The 21144-nt window shown below is 36.0% G+C and overlaps 1 pseudogene; it reads left to right on the forward strand.

Annotated features, from left to right (window-relative positions):
- Nucleotides 1-475: 475 nt before the first annotated feature.
- LOC127881295 (inactive selenide, water dikinase-like protein) lies at nucleotides 476-20432 on the forward strand (annotated as a pseudogene).
- The last annotated feature ends 712 nt before the right edge of the window (nucleotides 20433-21144 follow it).

Here is a 21144-nt window from a genome sequence, read left to right on the forward strand (position 1 = left end):
AAAACATAGATATTTAGTTCCATATATCCGAATTAGTGCATCCGAATATCAATGCCTATGTTTCTAATAATCATATGATCAAAATCTGAAAATATCACAGGACTTTCAAAACAACAACAATATGAAGCATAATGGTTCATTAAGACTTTGACTTGATATATCTACCGATTCTAAATGAAAATTAAAGGCCCAGTGACTGAAAATGGAAAAATATTTTTACTTCTGCTCGAGGTTACAAAACACTAAAATACTACGACAAACATGTAATCAATTAAACACCAATTATCCTTACTGAATCAGTGAATGTCAATTGAGACCGTAGTAAACTAAATACAAAGCAATATAAACGAAACCGAATTGTTTATTATATACTGAGTGTTTAATGCAACATGCTACTAATTAATGCTGATGTCCTTTTTAATTGGAGCGTAACAGTTTCCATTAAACTTTTGCTTACATACGGGCACTTGCCAGTACGCGTGACGCGTGTTGGAGGTTCGCCATAGTTTTACAGCGCAGTGCAAACAGTGTGCTCCGTGTGGATCAGTTTATTTTTCGATTTTTAGTTGTATTTCCTCGTTTGATCGCATCGAAAACGCGCAATTGTAATATTTGTTACTTTTCAGATATATATCTAACCGATGGCAATGGAAACGAGTGTTGTGACCTTGCGCCGACCGTTCGATCCTGCGGCACATGAGTTGGATCCTAATTTCCGACTCACAAAATTTGCTGACCTAAAGGGATGAGGGTGTAAAGTCCCTCAGGAAGCACTGCTCAAGCTTCTTGAGGGACTTCAGCAGGACAGCAATGCCCAGGCTCAGGAACAGGCGCACTTTCAATATGTTGCCCAGATCCCGCGCATCGGTAGGCATGATTTTGTTTCTCGAAATTTCGTGGCAGTCATTGTTTGTCGGAAATGACAACTGATAACAAACAACATAACAGTTCTAAGTAAAGGCTCATTACACTGTTTTCATTTTGTGGTTATAACTCTATATTAGTGTACACTTTCTGTATCTGTTTCAGTTTTAATGTTTTATTCTAAGAGAAGAAGGTAATTTGATTGAAAAGTGGACTCCTGTCTGTTTGTAATATTTCAAGATGGCGAATGTTACTGATGATATGCCGGTTGTCACGTGACCTCTGATCTATTTATAGAAAAGCACATGGTGAAAATGTAAACAACGATTTTGCTTGATTATTACTGCAGGCATTGGAATGGATGCTTCTGTCACACCTCTGCGACATGGAGGCCTTTCATTGGTTCAGACAACAGACTTTTTCTACCCATTGGTGGATGATCCTTACATGATGGTAAATTACCATAATTTTAATACTAATTATTAGCTTGTCAAATCTGGAAATACAGCTGCCTAGGACAGGATTGACAACTGCAAAATGAAATTGTCAAACATCAGGCTTTTTCCGCCCTATGCCACGGGTCCGAAATTCGGCCTCATTCCCATTGCAAATCAGGTTGTTTTTTTCCCAATTGAAAAAAAAATCCCAATTCGAAAAAAAAAAAAAAAAAAAAAAAATTTTTTTTTTAACCTTTATATTTATATGTTAACCTGATCCGGTGTAGAAAATAGAAAGTATTGCATAATTTAATTATCTGTTGCCTTGAATTTGTTTTTAAAAACAATAAAATATGTTAATGATTATTTAAGACTTTCCTTATTTTCCTCAAAATCCGGCACTTCGCGCAATTTTTTTACCTAAAAAAAGGCCAGGCCTTTTCCCCTAATTCAGATTAAAAAACGTGCACTTATCACACATATTCATAATATTTTGTAAAATTTTAATAATAAATTATCAAAATAGTCGTTTTTTACCAGTTAACGGCTTCTTTGAAATATAAGAAACACTATGTACATGCGATAATCTTTCCCAATTGAGCCAATTTTGGGATAATTTTTTTTTCCCAAAATGGGGGTTTTCACGACGCTAAATTCCCAAAATTCCAGTGTGGCGTTTTCCCAAAATGGAGCGGAAAAAGCCTGAACATTATTATAAAAACAAGGGAAAGATCTTGAGCAAAATAGCAGGGTGCTTGGCCATGCTCATTTTTGCCCTTCTGGACTTGTAATACACATGTGTGAACATCTGTTTGTTTTTTTGCTTCAATTTTATTGCTTATTGAAATAATTTGCTTAAAAGCACATATAAGAAGAGTAAGATTAAGCAATTAATTAAATTGAATCATTTATTTGAAAATGTCAGCAGACAAAACCAGCATTCCATCCTGCCCCACATAAGCAGCACCTTGCATGATATTTATAGATGTCCACATATGATATTAATAAATGTAACAAAGTTTTTAATCAACAAATATTGAAAGCATGGATTGCAAAAAACGTTTACATTAAACACATTCACCTACTTAAACAACATTTAAAATATTATCATTACTATACATTTAAAAATGATGTATATAGTGTTTTACCCAGGAGGGAAAAGGGGCATGGCGCATTACTTTTAAAAAGGGCATTTTAAAGCGCAGTTTAGGTAAGAACGGGCAAAAACGTTCCGTGAATAAGTGGTTTTGAGAGAAACATATACGCATACACATATAAACAAGCACATTTAATGGTAATTGGTGTATTTAACTTACTTTAATATAAATACATTTACCTTGCCATTTCTCCATTTAAGTTGAATGCTGTTGTAGTAAACTGTCAGGGCCCTCAATCCATTTTAGGGGAAGCGGGTCGCTACCCATAGCAGGGGGAATTTTCGCGGCGTTTCCCTTTTTGGAGGATTTTTATTACATTTGTACATGTTTGCACTATATTCATTGCTTATTTCATAATTTAGTATGTTTGACAAGATTAAATTAAAATAGAATTGAGATATAATAATCATGAGACATCTATTTATAAAAAAAAAATTTTTTTTTTTTTTAGGTGGAATTTTTCACCCAAAAAGGGGAAAAAAGTGTACTTTTCAGGGGGGGAATGGGGCCGAATTTCGACCGTGGATTTGACAGATTGAGGGCCCTGACTGTACATAATGACAAACATAATAAAGCAATATATAAATCTGATTATACACAGATCTACTAACATATAAATGACACCATGTTTGCCTTATCCCGTTTTCTAACGATAATCTTGTCAAAAGTTTTGCCAGTAAAATGAGTAAACTTAACTCTAACAATTTGCAAACTTTCGTTCATGTGACATACATCAACTGAACAGATTACTAATAAATATGTTGTCGTTGTTTAATGCATCGTTCGTTATCTCATGCATTTAATTAATCCCTTCTAAATGTGTGATCTCTATTATTAATTCGATCGTTATTTGCTATTTTTACCGAGTCACAATTTATCGTTCTATACATTGATGGTGACGTCACTACATTATTGTCACCTCTATGCTTAGATGCATCACATTCCCCTGGTTTGGGGAATTATGCTTCTGCCAAAGTAGTTCTGCGTAAGATTGAAAATGTTAACAGTGAAAGAAAATTTTTTATTTATTGTGTGTTTAAAACTGAATGTTGTTTAAAGAAATGTTATTTAATTATGTTTAAATGTGATTTTGAATCTCTATTAAGACTGATAGGGATTATCAGAAGCACGATTACTTGACATGCTTTCGCTTTCACTTTTCAATCGTAAAAGAAGTGCTTCCCACTATTCTTTTTGCGTTAGTACACAGGTCAGAAAGACCAGTGTGTACACAATGAGAATTTATTTGCTGTATTGTTCGCCATCTTGTTAAAATGATAAGCGACAGGTGCACATAGCAACGTAAACTCGTATAATATGTCCGCCTTATACGCAATTGGCATTTTTTTTAATTAAAAAAAATTACAGTAATTCTGTCAAAAATTAATAATCTAAATCTAAAATAAATGTTTTGTTGTTTTGATATTACTGTATTATGCATGAAATGCACATTTTCCACAAGGAAAATCTAGGTTTTCAATAGAAGTCTCCGAAGTAACTGTCCACGATTTTATCGTGGACGAGTACACATTACCAACCAATTAGTGTGCTTCAGCAGGGCCCTCAATCCATTTTAGCGGCAGCGGGCAGGTTTTTTTTTCCTTCTTTGTGACCCGCCGAAAATCGGCCCTTTCCCCTCCGATTTTTTGTTCCCCTCAGCTGAAAATTTTCCCCTAGATTTCATTTTCCCCTCCAAAAAAAAAAAAAAAAATTTTTTTTTTTTTTTTTTTTTTTTTTTAAACCTTTAAATATATAAGTTAACCTAATCCAGTATAGAAAATAGACAAATATTGCATAATTAAATTTTCTGTTTCCTTGAATTTGTTTTAAAAACAGTAAAATATGCTGAATTGATTATTAAAGACTTTCCTTATTTTCCCCAAAAATCCGACGTTTTGTGTGATTTTTTCCCCCAAAATCCTGCGTTTTGCGCGATAATAATCCCCTCAAAAAAGGCCAGGCCATTTCCCCAAAATCAGATTAAAAAACCTGGCGGGTCGCTACCCATAGCAGGGGGAATTTTCGCGGCGTTTCCCTTTCAGGGGGATTTTTTACTTACTCTCTAATTATATTATTTGTACATGTTTGCGCTATATTCATTGCTTTTTTCATAATAAGTATGTTTGACAAGATTAAATTAAAATAGAATTGAGATATAATAATCATGAGACACATCTATCTATAAAAAAAAATGTAAAGGGAAAGGGGGGGAATGCGGCCGAATTTCGGCCGTGGATTTTGACAGATTGAGGGCCCTGGCTTGGTATAAGCCACTGAAATTATTGATAAATATTGACACGTTTTTTTTCACGCATGACTTATTCATAATCCTGCGAATCTTGGGGCCATACTCTGATACTAGTTGGCAAAGTAGTTTGGACAAAGGGCTATTAAGATGTTATCAATAAGGGCGCGGAAAACGGGGTGCTCATGTCATGAAAGGGCAGGGCAGCTGCCTTTGAAAAGAGCGGGGTGGCGCTAAATGACTTTGAAAGGGGCAGCATGGCACTACAAAAAAAGGCCATGGCACAGCGCCACGCTAAAACGGCCTTGGAAAAACACTAGCATAGTAATGAGAATATGCATTATACATTACATTTACAATGTTCCCATTATTTTATATTTAAAAATAACTATTTAAGATATAATGTAATATATCCAAAATATATGACTTCAGACATAGTTTTTGATCATCTGTATTGCTGTTGAGTACTTTTTCAATGTCATAATTTCTACATGATGTTTTTTTTTATTTATTCGATATCATTTTGCAGGGCAAAATTACTTGTGCCAATGTGTTGAGTGATCTCTACGCCATGGGTGTTACTGACTGTGACAACATGTTGATGCTGCTTGGAGTAAGCACCAAGATGTCGGATAAGGAAAGGGATGTTGTTGTCCCAATGATGATGAGAGGATTCAAGGTTAGTGTGATTAAGTACATCTTTTACTGTGTTTTTTCTTGTAATTGATATGGTCTTTACAGTTTTGTATTTAATTCAACTGCAGTCTGCAAAATTAACCCATCGCCTGATCGCCAATGCGATGAAATCTCAGCTCTGGCGATGTAAAAAATGAATATAGATCGCCTGAATTGCGATGAAAAAAAATCAGAGAAAATAAACCAATAAATAATCAATTTACGCATTTCAGGTGTAAATTCTTACAGTGACACCGCTTTGGTTACTTCCCTTAGTTTTCTATCGTTAGTGATCTCCCTTAGATGTTATAGAGAGTGTAAAGTCCGGCTCGCATATTTAAAATGTCGTAATACTTTTGGTAAACTGAAATTCCATTCTACGCCGATAAATGAAATAATAGTGCGTTTTTTTTTATAAATTAAGAAAAACGGTTGAATGTATGTTATTAATAGCCTTGAAATTACGAAATAACCGTAACAGTGTTTATTATTCATATGATTAAGATCGATACCCGTGAGCACCGGCTTTGAATTTGTACTGGTAAATACTTGCTGCCGAGAATTACACTTTTTTCGTCTGCTAAGGTCAAAAATGTTTAAGCTTAAAGCGCCGACATCTAGTTCTGTCCCTGGAAAAAAGAAGTTGCCACCACCAACGGATGAGACTGTAGCGAAACGCAGGAAATATGAGCAGCAAGTATGTTGCACTTTTAGTCCTATTCGTAGGCGGCTAAGGATAAAGACGCGCTTGTACTTTTTTCATTTTCTCGAATATGCCATGTGGGCGGGGTAGTTTAAAATGAAGGACTGATCATTCATATCACAATACAAGTTGACTACGAGATCAGGGTTTTAATTAATAGTTATTGCAAAGCCATTAGAGTGTAAAAACAGTTTACTATACTATTATTTATTTAATTATTGTCTGTTTCGCGTGATCTACTGCCGGAGATTAACTAGTTTATTCGGTCACTGCTTTATATAATAAGCCTTTAATCTTAACCCCCCAATTGCAATCTATATGGAACTTTAAATAACGACTGTTGTTGAATCGTCCTTTCATGATAATGTCACTGTAATGAATTCATTTTTGTCTGGCTATGAAAAATTCCCTCTGGCTATGACATTTTCAAAGTTTCATAGCCACATTGGCTATGAAGACAAAAAAGTTAGTTTTGCAGACTGCAACTGGTATTTTGAATTAAGCATGTTTAATCAGGGCTTGTTTGGCTGATTCTATAGCAGTTCGATGTTCATACTCCCAATGGCAAAAGTATCTTCCCCAAATCCAGTCCCAAAATTCCCAGTTGTTGGTTTGACTATCCGATGTATGGAAATAAAGTTGTTAAGTGTAGAATTTCAAGAAATAGTGTTTTGAAATTATGATATCCATTTTACTGAGTGATCTGTTATGTTTAGGATTTTCAGTTTTATGTAGTTTAAATTAACAATCATTTTAAGCTATTTAAAGCTATGAATGCGAAAATAATGATTTAAGTGAATTGATACTTTAAATTCCCAATTTCAAGCCTTGAAGATGGTGAGAAAAATCATTGGACTGATAATTGTGATTAATGAATGGCATTATTAAGTTACTAATAAGCATTCAAACTCTTGTTTTAAAACGATTATTATATCTTAAGACTAAGTGTGTGTTTTTTTCATGTATTTAAACTTTAAAACAAGTGTCCTATATTGTGCGAATGAAATATTTACATGATTAGTAATAAAACAATTACTTGAGTCATATTTATCTCTAGCGAAACAAAAACTGTATTTTATTGAATGTATTAAGTACACCTGTGTATTTCTGAATGCAAATTACAAATAGTTGATCAGTGTTATGTATTTTTGCATTTCAATTCAGTTTGAATTACTTTTAAATTGTTATTATTTGTGGGACATTAATTTTTGTTGATTTTGTTGGTCAACAGGTCCACAATTTTAAGATCCTAATGCATGTGGAATTGCTGTAGTCAAACAATAAATATCGAAGGTAATTCATGCACATGTTCTTTCTTTGTTTTGCAATCCACATGCAGTGGGGTTTTTCCCGTTCAAATTTGGGGCATGTAGAAGGACCCATTCTCAATGAATTTTTTTTTTTATTTTTCCAAAATGTGACCATAAACTTTCCAATAAAAGGTTTCCAAAACAATAGATGTTTTTTAGCTCATCTATTTTTTGAAAAAAAATTATGAGCTATTGTCATCACCTTGGCGTTGGCGTCGGCGTTGGCGTCCGGTTTAGTTTTGCGTTTAGGTCCACTTTTCTCAGAAAGTATCATTGCTATTGCATTCAAACTTGGTACACTTACTAACTATCATGAGAGGACTGGGCAGGCAAAGTTAGATAACTCTGGCGTTCATTTTGACAGAATTATGTGCCCTTTTTATACTTAGAGAATTGAAAATTTTGGTTAAGTTTTGCGTTTAGGTCCACTTTTCTCAGAAAGTATCAATGCTGTTGCATTCAAACTTGGTACACTTACTTTTTATCATGAGGGGACTGGGCAGGCAAAGTAATATAACTCTGGCGTGCATTTTGACAAAATTATGTGCCCTTTTTATACTTAGAAAATTGAAAATTTTGGTTAAGTTTTGTGTTTAGGTCCATTTTATTCCTTAAGTATCAAAGCTATTGCTTTCATACTTGCAACACTTACTAACTATCATAAGGGGACTGTGCAGGCAAAGTAATGTAACTCTGACTGGCAGTTTGACAGAATAATGTGCCCTTTTTAGCTCATCTATTTTTTGAAAAAAAATTATGAGCTATTGTCATCACCTTGGCGTCGGCGTCCGGTTAAGTTTTGCGTTTAGGTCCACTTTTCTCAGAAAGTATCAATGCTATTGCATTCAAACTTGGTACACTTACTTACTATCATGAGGGGACTGGGCAGGCAAAGTTAGATAACTCTGGCGTGCATTTTGACTGAATTATGTGCCCTTTTTATACTTAGAAAATTGAAAATTTTTGTTAAGTTTTGCGTTTAGGTCCACTTTTTTCAGAAAGTATCAATGCTATTGCATTCAAACTTGGTACACTTACTTACTATCATGAGGGGACTGGGCACGCAAAGTTAGATAACTCTGGCGTGCATTTTGACAGAATTATGTGCCCTTTTTATACTTAGAAAATTGAAAATTTTTGTTAAGTTTTGTTTTAAGGTCCATTTTATTCCTTAAGTATCAATGCAACACTTACTAACTACCGTAAGGGGACTGTGCAGGCAAAGTTATGTAACTCTGACTGGCATTTGGACGGAATTATGGGCCCTTTATACTTAGAAAATTGAAAGTTTGGTTAAGTTTTGTGTTTTGGTCCACTTTACCCCTAAAGTATCATAGATATTGCTATCATACTTGGAACACTCGCAAACTATCATAAGGGTACAGTAAAAGGACAAGTTGCATAACTCTGGATGTCATTTTTACGGAATTATGGCCCTTTTTTGACTTAGTAACTTTGAATATATGGTTAAATTTTGTGTTTCGATCCACTTTACTTCTTAAGTATCAAGGCTATTGCTTTCAAACTTCAAATACTTTCATGCTATCATGAGATTACTGTACCTAGCAAGTTGAATTTTACCTTGACCTTTGAATGACCTTGACTCTCAAGGTCAAATTATTAAATTTCTCTAAAATTGCCATAACTTCTTTATTTATGATTAGATTGATACTTTGACAAAACTACTCTTACCTGACATACCACAATAGACTCCACCCAAACCATCCCCCATGCCCTTCCCCCCCCCCCCCCCCCCCCCAGAATTCCCCCCCCCCCCTCGAATCCCCCCCCTATTTTTTTTTTTTTCATCTCACAAATGACCACCACACCCTCACACTATACCACCCCCCCCCCCAAATTTTTTTTTAAACGGTTAAAAACCCAATTTTTTTATTATTATTTTATGCTTTAAATACCGTCCAACCATTGCACCCAAGAATCCCCCCCCCCCCCCCTATTTTTTTTTTTTTGTAAATCATCTCACAAATGACCACCACACCCTCACACTATACCCCCCCCCCCCCCCACCCCCACCCCCAATTTTTTTTTTTTTTTTTTTTTTTTGAAACGGTTAAAAACAAATATTTATTTTTATTATTTTATATTTGAAATACCGTCCAACCATCATACCCCCCCTCCCCCCTGAATTTTATATATTTTTTTCGCATTTTTTGGAAAATAATGTTATATGTCCACACCCCCACACTATACACCCCTCTTCACTCCACCCCTCCCTCCTTTGTGATTGAAAATGAGAGTCCCTTCACCTTTAAAAAGAAAATAGATGAGCTGTCTGCACCCGCAAGGCGGTGCTCTTGTTTTAAGAAGACTTAACATTTAGCTCATTTCCCATCATGCTCTATAAGTTAAACCTTTGTAAATATAATATTGAAATCCCTTTCATTCTCATTCTTAAAGCATTTGTAAGCCAAAAAACAACAACACTTTAGACTTATTTCCCAATTTAAATCAAAATGTCAGGATTTTTCCCAATCCAAAGGGACCCGAAACACATTCCCAAAATGGTGAGAAAAAAACACTGACATATTCAGTAACTGCACATAAGTGACAACATTACTCTGTGTACTTGACCTTTCCCGAAAAACACTAATTTTTAGTGAAGCTGTATCAGTAATCAGAAACCAACATATTATTTAAGGTGTCCACAAAATTGTCTGTGTTTTTTTTTTAAGTGCCTAATTGTATGCAGACAAATATAGATAATTTAACAGCATGTGCTTATTTGCAGGATCTGGCTGAGGAAGCTGGTACATCGGTGACTGGAGGTCAGACAGTCCTGAACCCATGGCTTACCATAGGAGGGGTAGCCACCACGGTCTGTCAGCCCAACGAGTTCATCATGTACGTGTCTTGTTTTGGGACAGTTTTAAACTCAATATTATATGTATAGAATAGATACATGTATATGTGTAGATATCGGATACAGGCTTTTTCTGCTCTATGCCACGGGTCCGAAATTCGGCCCCATTCCCAATGCAAATCTGGTTGTTTTTTTCCCAATTGAAAAAAAAAATTCCCAATTCCTTAAAATATATGTTAACCTTATCCGGTGTAGAAAATAGAAAGTGTTGCATAATAAAATTATCTGTTGCCTTGAATTTGTTTTAAAAACTGTAAAATATATTAATGATTATTTAAGACTTTCCTTGTTTTCCTCAAAATCCGGCGCTTCGCACGATTTTTTTCACCTTAAAAAAGGCCAGGCCTTTTCCCCAAATTCAGATTAAAAAACCTGCACTTATCTCACATGTTCATAATACTTTGTAAAATTTCAATAATAAGTTATCAAAATAGTCGTTATTTACCAGTTAACGGCTTCTTTGAAATATAAGAAACACTATTTACATGCGATTATTTTTCCCAATTGAGCCAATTTTGCGAATATTTTTTTTCCCAAAATGGGGGTTTTCACGACGCGAATTTCCCAAAATTCCAGTGTGGTGTATTCCCAAAATGGAGCGGAAAAAGCCTGGGATAAAAAAGTAGAGTAATAGCAGGCTTTGAAAAACCCATGCATCCATTTGGATTTGCCAGTGAAGGTTGGGCAATCGAAGTTGTTCTATACTCTAGTAGCCAGACTGATCCTTCTACCCCGTTTGGAAATAGTAATTCTTTACCACTTATATATGTATTTTGACACATTTTAAAGTTATATTAAGTATAAGACCTTTTTTACTAGATTCAAGTTTTAAAGGCTTCATTTCCAACCCTTAAATACGGGTGAGCAGCAAACAGCATAAACCTAAACAATATGCAAGAAATTCACAGGCTGTTCTGGTTTTATGCTGTTTGGACACATTTTCACTGTGCTTTTGAGTGGGAAAAGGTTCATCCAAATGCAAAACTCTTGTCACACAAATAGAATGGGTCACAAAGTTGCCAAGTAAACAAAATACTGCACACACTACTGGATGTTGACAATTTAAATGATGTAATTGGCACAGTAGCAGAATTGTTGAATTTGGCTGTACAGAATGCCCTGGATGTTTATGAGGATGTCCCATGTAATTTATGCTAATTTTTGGAAATTCAGTCTTGAAGAGATAAGGACAAATTTTACGGAAATCAATTGTCAATCAGAAAAGGTCTTTACGTATAAAGCCCTTGATGCTTATTTTATGAAGTAATGCGTTTTTATGTCATAAAATGCAAGAGCAGAATATCATGCAAGTCATAGTTGATTTGGAATTTTTTTTATGGCTTAAATAATAGATATAAACATGCTGACTCTAACTATTTCAATTTTGACTGGGTATTCAGCTTACAATTAATATGACTTACAATTTGATAAGCCCTTCAGAAAACTCAGCCTTGATTGTTTGACAGACTTGTCTATAACAAATAGTTATATCCTGTCAATACTAATTAATAATTTATGGATTTATAAACAATTACTAATGATTTGTAATTCTGTAGCATATCTTAAGCTTGACTAAATTTAGTCACAATTACTGTTTGTTGACTCTTAACTGCATTTAGAAAATCAAATGCATTCATTGACAGGAATTCAATGCAATCATGAATGTTATGCCTATGCTGGTGTGTGATTTCTCCTTCTTGCAGCTGATTTCCTCCCTTTCAATGTCAAACTAATTTTACAAATAGTGTTTTACTTTTCTCGATCTATATACAGATAAAGAGTTTAACTGAACCCTGTAAGTGAGGTAGAGCATTTCCCTTCCCTGGGTTGGGTCTTCAATCACACCCCTTGTATGTCTCCTGTTGTTGTTTTTCAGGCCTGACAATGCAGTAGTGGGAGATGTCCTAGTGCTTACCAAGCCTCTAGGGACCCAGGTGGCCGTGAACGCTTACCAGTGGCTTGACCAACCCGAGCGCTGGAACCGGATCAAGCTGGTCGTCACAGAGGACGACGTTCGCAAGGCCTACCAAAGAGCTATGTTCAGTATGGCCAGGCTGAACAGGACAGGTTGGTTGCAAAATTCTGGCTTCTTAGCTGTTTCCTTTAATAGGAATGCTAGATTTTCGTTCATCTGATGCTATGTTCACTTGACCTCTGAAAAAAAGTTTGTGCAAAGCATTTGAGTTTCTACCTTGAAGAGTTAAAGACGTAATGAACTTCAAAGTCATATATTCCAGGGCTTAACACTAACTCTTTTTTCAACTAGCCCATTCGGGCTAGTAAATGCAGAACCTACTAGCCCTGACCAATCTTTCATGTGCCCTGACCCAAGTATTATCAAAACCTTTATATTTATCATTCAACTTGTATTTTCTTGTGCGTGGAGATGCGCAATTATGATTCAATCATTCTTATTAGCTTGCCTTATGAATTCAATATTCATCTACTTAAGACATCTATTTGTAATCTTCACGCCATTTCAGGAGAAATTTCCTTGTGTTTTTTTTCTCATACTTTCTCTTACTCTCCTCCTTCCCTTTTCTTATCCGTGGAACCCCCATCCCCATACAGAAAGCCAAACTTAAACAACAACATGAACGTTAAACCTTTTTTTCATAGATTGCCGCGGATACCGTCTGACAACAAAAGGAAAGAGAATCTTAGGTGTCGCAAAATATGGTGTTACGGTAGTCGTAACAATTGTACAGGGTTAACTCTCTACTAAAAGCCGGGATCGACCATTAATATTAGTTTTGCTAATTGAATTGCGTAAAAAAGATTGTCAAAACACTTCTAATCAATCAAACAAATTACAATTATTTAAAATTGATAAATAACTTATAATTTTATGTTGAGTTTTATACCTTCATCGATCCTGGGCGATCCCGGCTTTAAGTTTAAAACGTATTTTTATCTAGAAAACACGTCACTTTGAGGAAACCAATCAAAAACTGTATCTAGCAGAATTCCGTTTAAAAATAGGTACTGACGTGTTTTACCAGGAAAACCGCTGGGGATTTTTTGAATTGTCGGCCTCTTTTTGATTACAATCAGGGGGTTCCAAATCTATTTCAAGATACGATCCATTTGTTGTCTACAACTTCACTATGGGATTTAATTGTCATCTGATCGTACTGTATTAAGATTTTTGCATCTTTGAAAAGCTTATTTAAAACGAGTTTATTGATATAGAACACATAATCCCGCCCAAAATACACATGACGGGTCGGGCATGTTCCTGGGACATTGGCTTGTTCGGACCAAGGTACAGGCAGTGAATGTCGTTCGGACGTGCCTTAAGTGTTAAGCCCTGTATTCACTAAAAAAAGTCTGTTACATAAGATTGTGTTAAAAAATGCATTTAGTTTTTATAGATGGAAATATTGCTCACACATTTTATGGCTAGCATTTCAATAATTTTTCAAAATGTATATTAAATAATCAACCTAGCTTATGTTTAAACTTCAGAAGAATATCTCTGTGACGTGACTATGTTTGGATGACACAAGTCTATTATTGAAGATTTCATAATCAGAGTAAGCACTCTGATATTTGCCATATTAGCCAATGTCTGCAATTTAGGAAATTTGGCTGAAGAAAATTCCATTTGGCTAATTGCAGTGTTTTTATATGCAGCTATAGAATATCCAAAACAATAATAAATTAGACATAAAAAGGTAAATTTGGCTACAGAATTGAGACATTTTTATGCTGGGCGGAGACTTGTCAGTCACAGTCTATAATGACGTATTAAACATGGATTATACTTTATCACATGGTTACAAGTGTCAGTTTAGTATTACCAATATTCATCCTATAATCACATAATGGTCTAGACTACAGTATAGTAATTCAAAAAGCTTAATTCATTCAGCTGCCAGGCTTATGCACAAGTTTAATGCACATGGGGCCACAGATGTGACAGGCTTCGGTCTACTGGGACATGCCAAGAACCTCGCCTCGATACAGAAGAATGAGGTCTCCTTTGTGATCCACAACCTGCCCATCATAGCCAAGATGGCTGCGATCAGCAAGGCCTGCGGGAACATGTTTGGACTCTTGCAGGGACAGTCAGCTGAGACATCCGGTAACATGATTTGCTTTCATGTTGTTTGAATAAGTGTTCCAGATAGGTTCTGTTTTATAATAAAGGCAGTGATTTTTTTTGCTTTTTTTTCTTACAGCCTGTGCCTTTTGGATTGGGAAAATTAGCGCGATAAACCATGAAATTGGGAAAAATAGCGCGATAAACCATGAAATTCGGAAACAAGATAAATGATTATAAGAACAGAATTAAAATTATTAAAGTATGTTTGACAGCATTTTTATATTATAAAGTACTAATTTAATGTGTTCTTACAATGAAGACAATGTTAAGTTAATATCCTTCCACATTCATATTGAACTTGCAATAATCTATATAGATTCTTACATATACCATTTAATCATAACCTCTTTAACAGTAAGAATTTAATTCAGTATTCTTTTAAATTGAATATCATATGGTGAAAACATTAACACATATTTATAAAAAAAATGCTTTAGTGGTCTTGCTATGTTAATGATGTATTATATGGAGTTAAAATAATTTATTTCATTTCTTTACCTTTCAACATCTTGCACTTCAATGCTATTTCAGTAAACTGTAAAGCGTGACAAACATAATAAAGCAGAATATGCATATGAATCTGATTTTACACAGATCCACTAACATATAAATCATATCATGTTTGTCTCTTTCCATTTTCGAACGATACTCATCTTAAATGCATTAACTTTGTGAGTAACGGTAGACTAGCTGAAATAATTCGCGTTCAGAATAAATCTGAACGCCAAGAGTCTGCCAAAGAAAAAATCATCAAAAGACTCTTAAGGCGGCAATTTATATTGACTAACGGTAGACTAACTCCAATTTCCCAACACTGATTTCCGTGATGCACATTCACTGTGAAGATTTGTAATAAATATTTGTTGTTTTTATCTCAAACGTTATATTTTGCGTTAATTGACACACGCATTAAATTATTCCGTAATAACCATATGATATCCGTTGTTAATTTGAATGTTGTTTATCATTTTCGCCGCGCATCGCAAATTTCTCGTCTGCTTGTCGCCATCTTGGGCGTGTGTAAAAACAGGCATTTACGATCGGGATACATCGACTATCGTCGGTATCCTCCGCAATATAGAGAGAGATGTGGATAGCAACGTAAAATCGTATTCGGCTAAATTCGCGAAAAATACGTAAGTCAGTTGTTGTTCGGCGACGACTCAGCAACTCGATCGGCACTCGTTCGAAATTATTGCTAAATTACATTGTAATCTTATTGGCTTTATTGGGAAAATTTTGTATTTTTTTGGGAAATTTTAATCAAATTTTTTGGGAAAAAACGTCATTTTTTGCAATTGGGAAGCAGCCGAATATCGGCTGTAATTTCTGGCAAAAAAAATCACTGAAAGGGTATTTTATATGAAGATTTAATAGTATAACTTGTATGAATTATGGAATTATGGAAACAATGTATCTAATTTAAGTACATATCATATGAAATATATATGTTTATAATATATACTATATTGATGATATGTCACTAGGATTATATGACCAGATATGTCACAAGGATTATTATATGACCACACATGCTGAAGTGAACTTTTCACAAATCAGTATCCTTCCCTTTTCAAATCCTAGCAGCAGCACTGAATAACATCTGTCTTGTGGTGTGAGCTTTATTGGGATCATGTCAGTGATTCTCTTTGAAATTGTGTTTCTCCATTTGATTGGCAAGTATAACCACAAATCATTAGTTGTTATGCCCCTCTTACTGGATGTCAGACTGTCTAAACCAGGTCGTTTTCAATCAATAACTCTCCAAGTAATTGACCAATTGACTTGATACTTCACACGTGCATTTGCATTGGACAGTAGATGACCACTATTGAAATTGTTGTCACTAGGTCAAGGTCACTGTCTCAATAAGTCTGAAGTTTGGCTTGGAACTTAAGATGTGCATTGCCTTAGACAGATGATGCTCCTATTGAAATTGGGGTCACTCGTTCAAGGCCCTGTTGGGGGGGGGGGGGGGTGACATATGTCTCTGACTGAGGAGCTCTTGTTAAAGAAGCTTTGACAATGTTTGACAAAATATACATGATCCTATAGATCCAGTTTGAAATGCATGTCATTTAGTACTTGGACTTGTGGCTGTGAATGCAAGTAAATAAAAGGGGGAGTAACTGTTGTGAGTTTGTTGATGAAAAGATATTCAAGTATGTCCTCCTGATATGAAGATGAAATTTAAAGCACTGTGTCAAATAATGAGTGGTTAACATTTGATTTTAGTTTCCCACTTCAGATTAAAGTGAATCCATACCTTTAAAAATAAACTTTCTTTATAATGTCTGTGTATAATTTTTTTTAATCATAACATAGATCTGCTGAAGTAGCCCACAGTCAAAAACAACAAATATGCAGCTGAAAATATTTGAATAAAACACATTTTTAGCTCGACTATTATATATGAAATATATATAGTGGAGCCATCCTACTCACGTCAGCGTGAGCGTCTGCGTTAGCGTGCAAATGTTGAAGTTTTCGTACTACCCCAAATATTTTCTTTGTCCCTTGACATATTGCTTTCATATTTTGCATACTTGTTTACCAACATGACCCCAACCTATAAACAACAGCAGACAACTCTATCAAGCATTTTGTCATAATTATGGCCCCTTTTCCACTTAGAATATGCAGCAAATGTTAAAGTTTTCGTACTACTCCATTTATTTTCATTGTCCCTTGACATATTGCTTTCATACTTTGCAAACTTGTTTACCAACATCACCCCAACCTATAAACAAGAGCAGACAACTCTATCAATCATTTTGTCTTAATTATTGCCCCGTTTATACTTAAAATATGCAAATTGTTGATAAATCTATGTTAAAGTTTGCGTACTACCCCAAATATTACCTATATCCTTTAACATATTGCTTTTATATGTTGCATACTTGTTTACCAACATGAGCCCAACCTATTAACAAGAGCAGACAAATCTATCAAGCATTTTGTCATAATTATGGCCCCTTTTACACTTCGATAATTGAACAAATTGCCATAACTTCTTTATTTATGATCACATTTTATTATTTTGCCCCCCTTCGAAGAAGAGGGGGTATATTGCTTTGCTCATGTCGGTCGGTCTGTCGGTCAGTCCACCAGGTGGTTGTCAGACGATAACTCAAGAACGCTTGGGCCTAGGATCATGAAACTTCATAGGTACATTGATCATGACTCGCAGATGACCCCTATTGATTTTGAGGTCACTAGGTCAAAGGTCAAGGTCACGGTGACCCGAAATAGTAAAATGGTTTTTGAATGATAACTCAAAAACGCATACGCCTAGGATCATGAAACTTCATGGGTAGATTGATCATGACTCGCAGATGACCCCTATTAATTTTGAGGTCACTAGGTCAAAGGTCAAGGTCACAGTGACCTGAAATAGTAAAATGGTTTCCGGATGATTACTCAAGAATGCATACGCCTAGGATCATGAAACTTCATCGGTAGATTGATCATGACTCGCAGATGACCCCTAATGATTTTGAGGTCACTAGGTCAAAGGTCAAGGTCACGGTGACCCGAAATAGTAAAATGGTTTTTGAATGATAACTCAAAAACGCATACGCCTAGGATCATGAAACTTCATGGGTAGATTGATCATGACTCGCAGATGACCCCTATTAATTTGAGGTCACTAGGTCAAAGGTCAAGGTCACAGTGACCTGAAATAGTAAAATGGTTTCCGGATGATAACTCAAGAATGCATACGCCTAGGATCATGAAACTTCATCAGTAGATTGATCATGACTCGCAGATGACCCCTAATGATTTTGAGGTCACCAGGTCAAAGGTCAAGGTCACGGTGACCCGAAATAGTAAAATGGTTTTCGGATGATAACTCAAGAACGCATATGCCTAGGATCATGAAACTTCACAGGTAGATTGATCATGACTCACAGATGACCCCTATTGATTTTGAGGTCACAAGTTCAAAGGTCAAGGTCACGGTGACCCGAAATAGTAAAATGATTTTCGGATGATAACTCAAGAACGCTTTTGCCTAGGATCATGACACTTCATAGGTACATTGATCGTGACTCACAGATGACCCCTATTGATTTTGAGGTCACTAGGTCAAAGGTCAAGGTCACAGTGACAAAAAATGTTTTCACACAATGGCTGCCACTGCAACGGACAGCCCATATGGGGGGCATGCATGTTTTACAAACAGCCCTTGTTTCTTTGACAAGACAACACTTACCTGAATACCACAATGGATTCCACCCAAACAATACCCCACGCCCCTACCCAGAATCTCTTTCCCCCTCCCCCCCCATAATTTTTTTTTTTAATCATCTTATGAATTACCCCACCCCACCTTATACACCCTCTCACCCCCCCTAACCCCAACCCCCCCCCCCCCCCCCCTAATTTTTTTTTAAACATCATCATCTTATAAATTACCACACCCCACATTCTACCCCCCCCCCCCCCCCCCCAATTTTTTTTATATTTCCTTTAGCTTACGTGACCGTGTGATGTCTGGCGTCCGTTGTGTGTGTGTGCGTCCGTCAACAATTTGTTTGTGTAGACAATAGAGGGCACAGTTTTCATCCAATCTTTATGAAATTTGGTCAGAATGTTTATCTTGATGAAATCTGGGTTGGGATTGTATTTGGGTCATCGGGGGTCAAAAACTAGGTCACTAGGTCAAATAATAGAAAAACCTTGTGTAGACAGTAGAGGTCACAGTTTTCATCCAATCTTTATGAAATTTGGTCAGAATGTTTATCTTGTTGAAATCTGGGTAGGGATTGTATTTGGGTCATCTGGGCTCAAAAACTAGGTCACTAGGTCAAATAATAGATAAACCTTGTGTAGACAATAGAGGTCACAGTTTTCATCCAATCTTTATGAAATTTGGTCAGAATGTTTATCTTGATGAAATCTGGGTTGGGATTGTATTTGGTTAGTCAGGTGAGCGATTCAGGGCCATCATGGCCCTCTTCTTAACTTTTTTTGGTCTAAGCTATACACTACCCATCGACATGTCTGTGTCAGGGTAATGCTCTGGTTAAGGTTTTTTCCCTCATAAAACCCCATAAAACTGATAAAATGTGAAGAATGTATGCGTTCTACAGCAAATGGGTCAAAGGTGGAGCCATGCCATTGAAACTTCACACATGTTTAGGGTCACCAACCAAATGCCGATACTCAGACCTGCAAATCAACAGAATTATGCCACTGTATTGTGCTTATAAATTAGTTACTGTAATTATGCATTGTCATATCTCCAAATTCAGTTTCTATTACAAGTGTTGAATTCAAACTTCACACGTACGGTGGTATATTTCTTTAACCTCTACAGATATTCAATTGAAACTTTACATGTCTTTGGGATCTTCATTTGATGTCACCTACCAAGGCTGAGAACTATGAGCAGCAATTTATGCAGAAATGTGACCCATGTTGAACTCTTTTCTTTTTAATAATTTGAGCCTTGTTCTGAGAAAACAGGGCTTAGTGCATGTGCGTAAAGTGTCGTCCCAGATTAGCCTGTGCCTAAATTTGATTTTTGGTAAAGAGGGACGTCCTTGGAACTAAAAATACCATAAAAGCGGAAAGTGTCGTCCCTGATTAGCCTGTGCAGACTGCAGAGGCTTAACGGGGACACAACTTTCCTCTATGTTTTTTAAAGGAAGTTCCTCAATAGCAAAAATCCAGTTTTGGCAGAAAGTGTCCTCCCGGATTAACCTGTGCAGACTGCACAAGCTTATCTGGGTCAACACTACGCACATGCATTAAGCCCAGTTTTCCCATAACAAGGCTAAATTTATCCCATTTGTGACTGCAGGTGGTTTGCTGATCGCCTTGCCAAGGGAGCAGGCTGCTGCATTCTGCAAGGACATAGAGAAAACCGAGGGCTACCAGTCCTGGATCATCGGCATCGTGGAGAAGGGGAACCGCACAGCACGGATCATAGACAAGCCTCGGGTCATCGAAGTGCCTGCAAAAGACCGGGAAGGCGAGCTGTGGTAGATGCAGCCATGGCAAATGTTTCAACTTACAGAATCATCTTATGACTGTTTTTATATAATTGTTTTTTTTTTACCTAATTTTAGACTGTTGCTGCATTTTTTTAAACCTAAATTCAATCAAGTGACCTTGACATAATGTTTTTTAGGGACTCGTATAAGATATTTAGAATTACATGTATTGCAATTAAGAATTAATTTTCATGTTGAATGAAGCATAATTGTAGTTGTTGATTGTTTAAAGGTACCTTCCATTAATCATGTGTAACCCGAAATAATGATGTCTGGTATAACATTTTGCTGCCGATGCAATTAGATGTTTTATATGCCCTATGGACATTGCGTTCTTTCCTCATCCACATCTCAATATTTCGTGACCAGAACTTGTATATAATACGTGGCAAATATTACATACGTTCTGTTCAACCTTGTATTGATATCATAATTCACCAAAACCTGTGATTTTCATTCACTCGAGACAGATTTTGAGCAGGTCTGATCACGGCGTCTGAAAATTGCGTGGTTTTTCACCTATTGACATGACGTTGTTCTCTCTCAGTTTGACGTCACTTCCTGTAAAATGTCGTCTGAACATGGGGGGTAGCTGAGCTTTGTGAGAGAGTATGACCAGCATGTCTCTAGGTGGCCCCATGTTCATAGTGTAGAGAAATTATGTGTGTCAGAAAGTTTGTGAATGTTTTATAGTCGTGCGTGAAGTTCCATAGGGCACATTTCATTTTGTTTAAACCTGTGTCATTCACAATGTACATTTTC

The sequence above is a fragment of the Dreissena polymorpha genome, chromosome 5, assembly GCF_020536995.1.
Source record: "Dreissena polymorpha isolate Duluth1 chromosome 5, UMN_Dpol_1.0, whole genome shotgun sequence".
In the NCBI taxonomy this organism is placed as follows: domain Eukaryota; kingdom Metazoa; phylum Mollusca; class Bivalvia; order Myida; family Dreissenidae; genus Dreissena; species Dreissena polymorpha.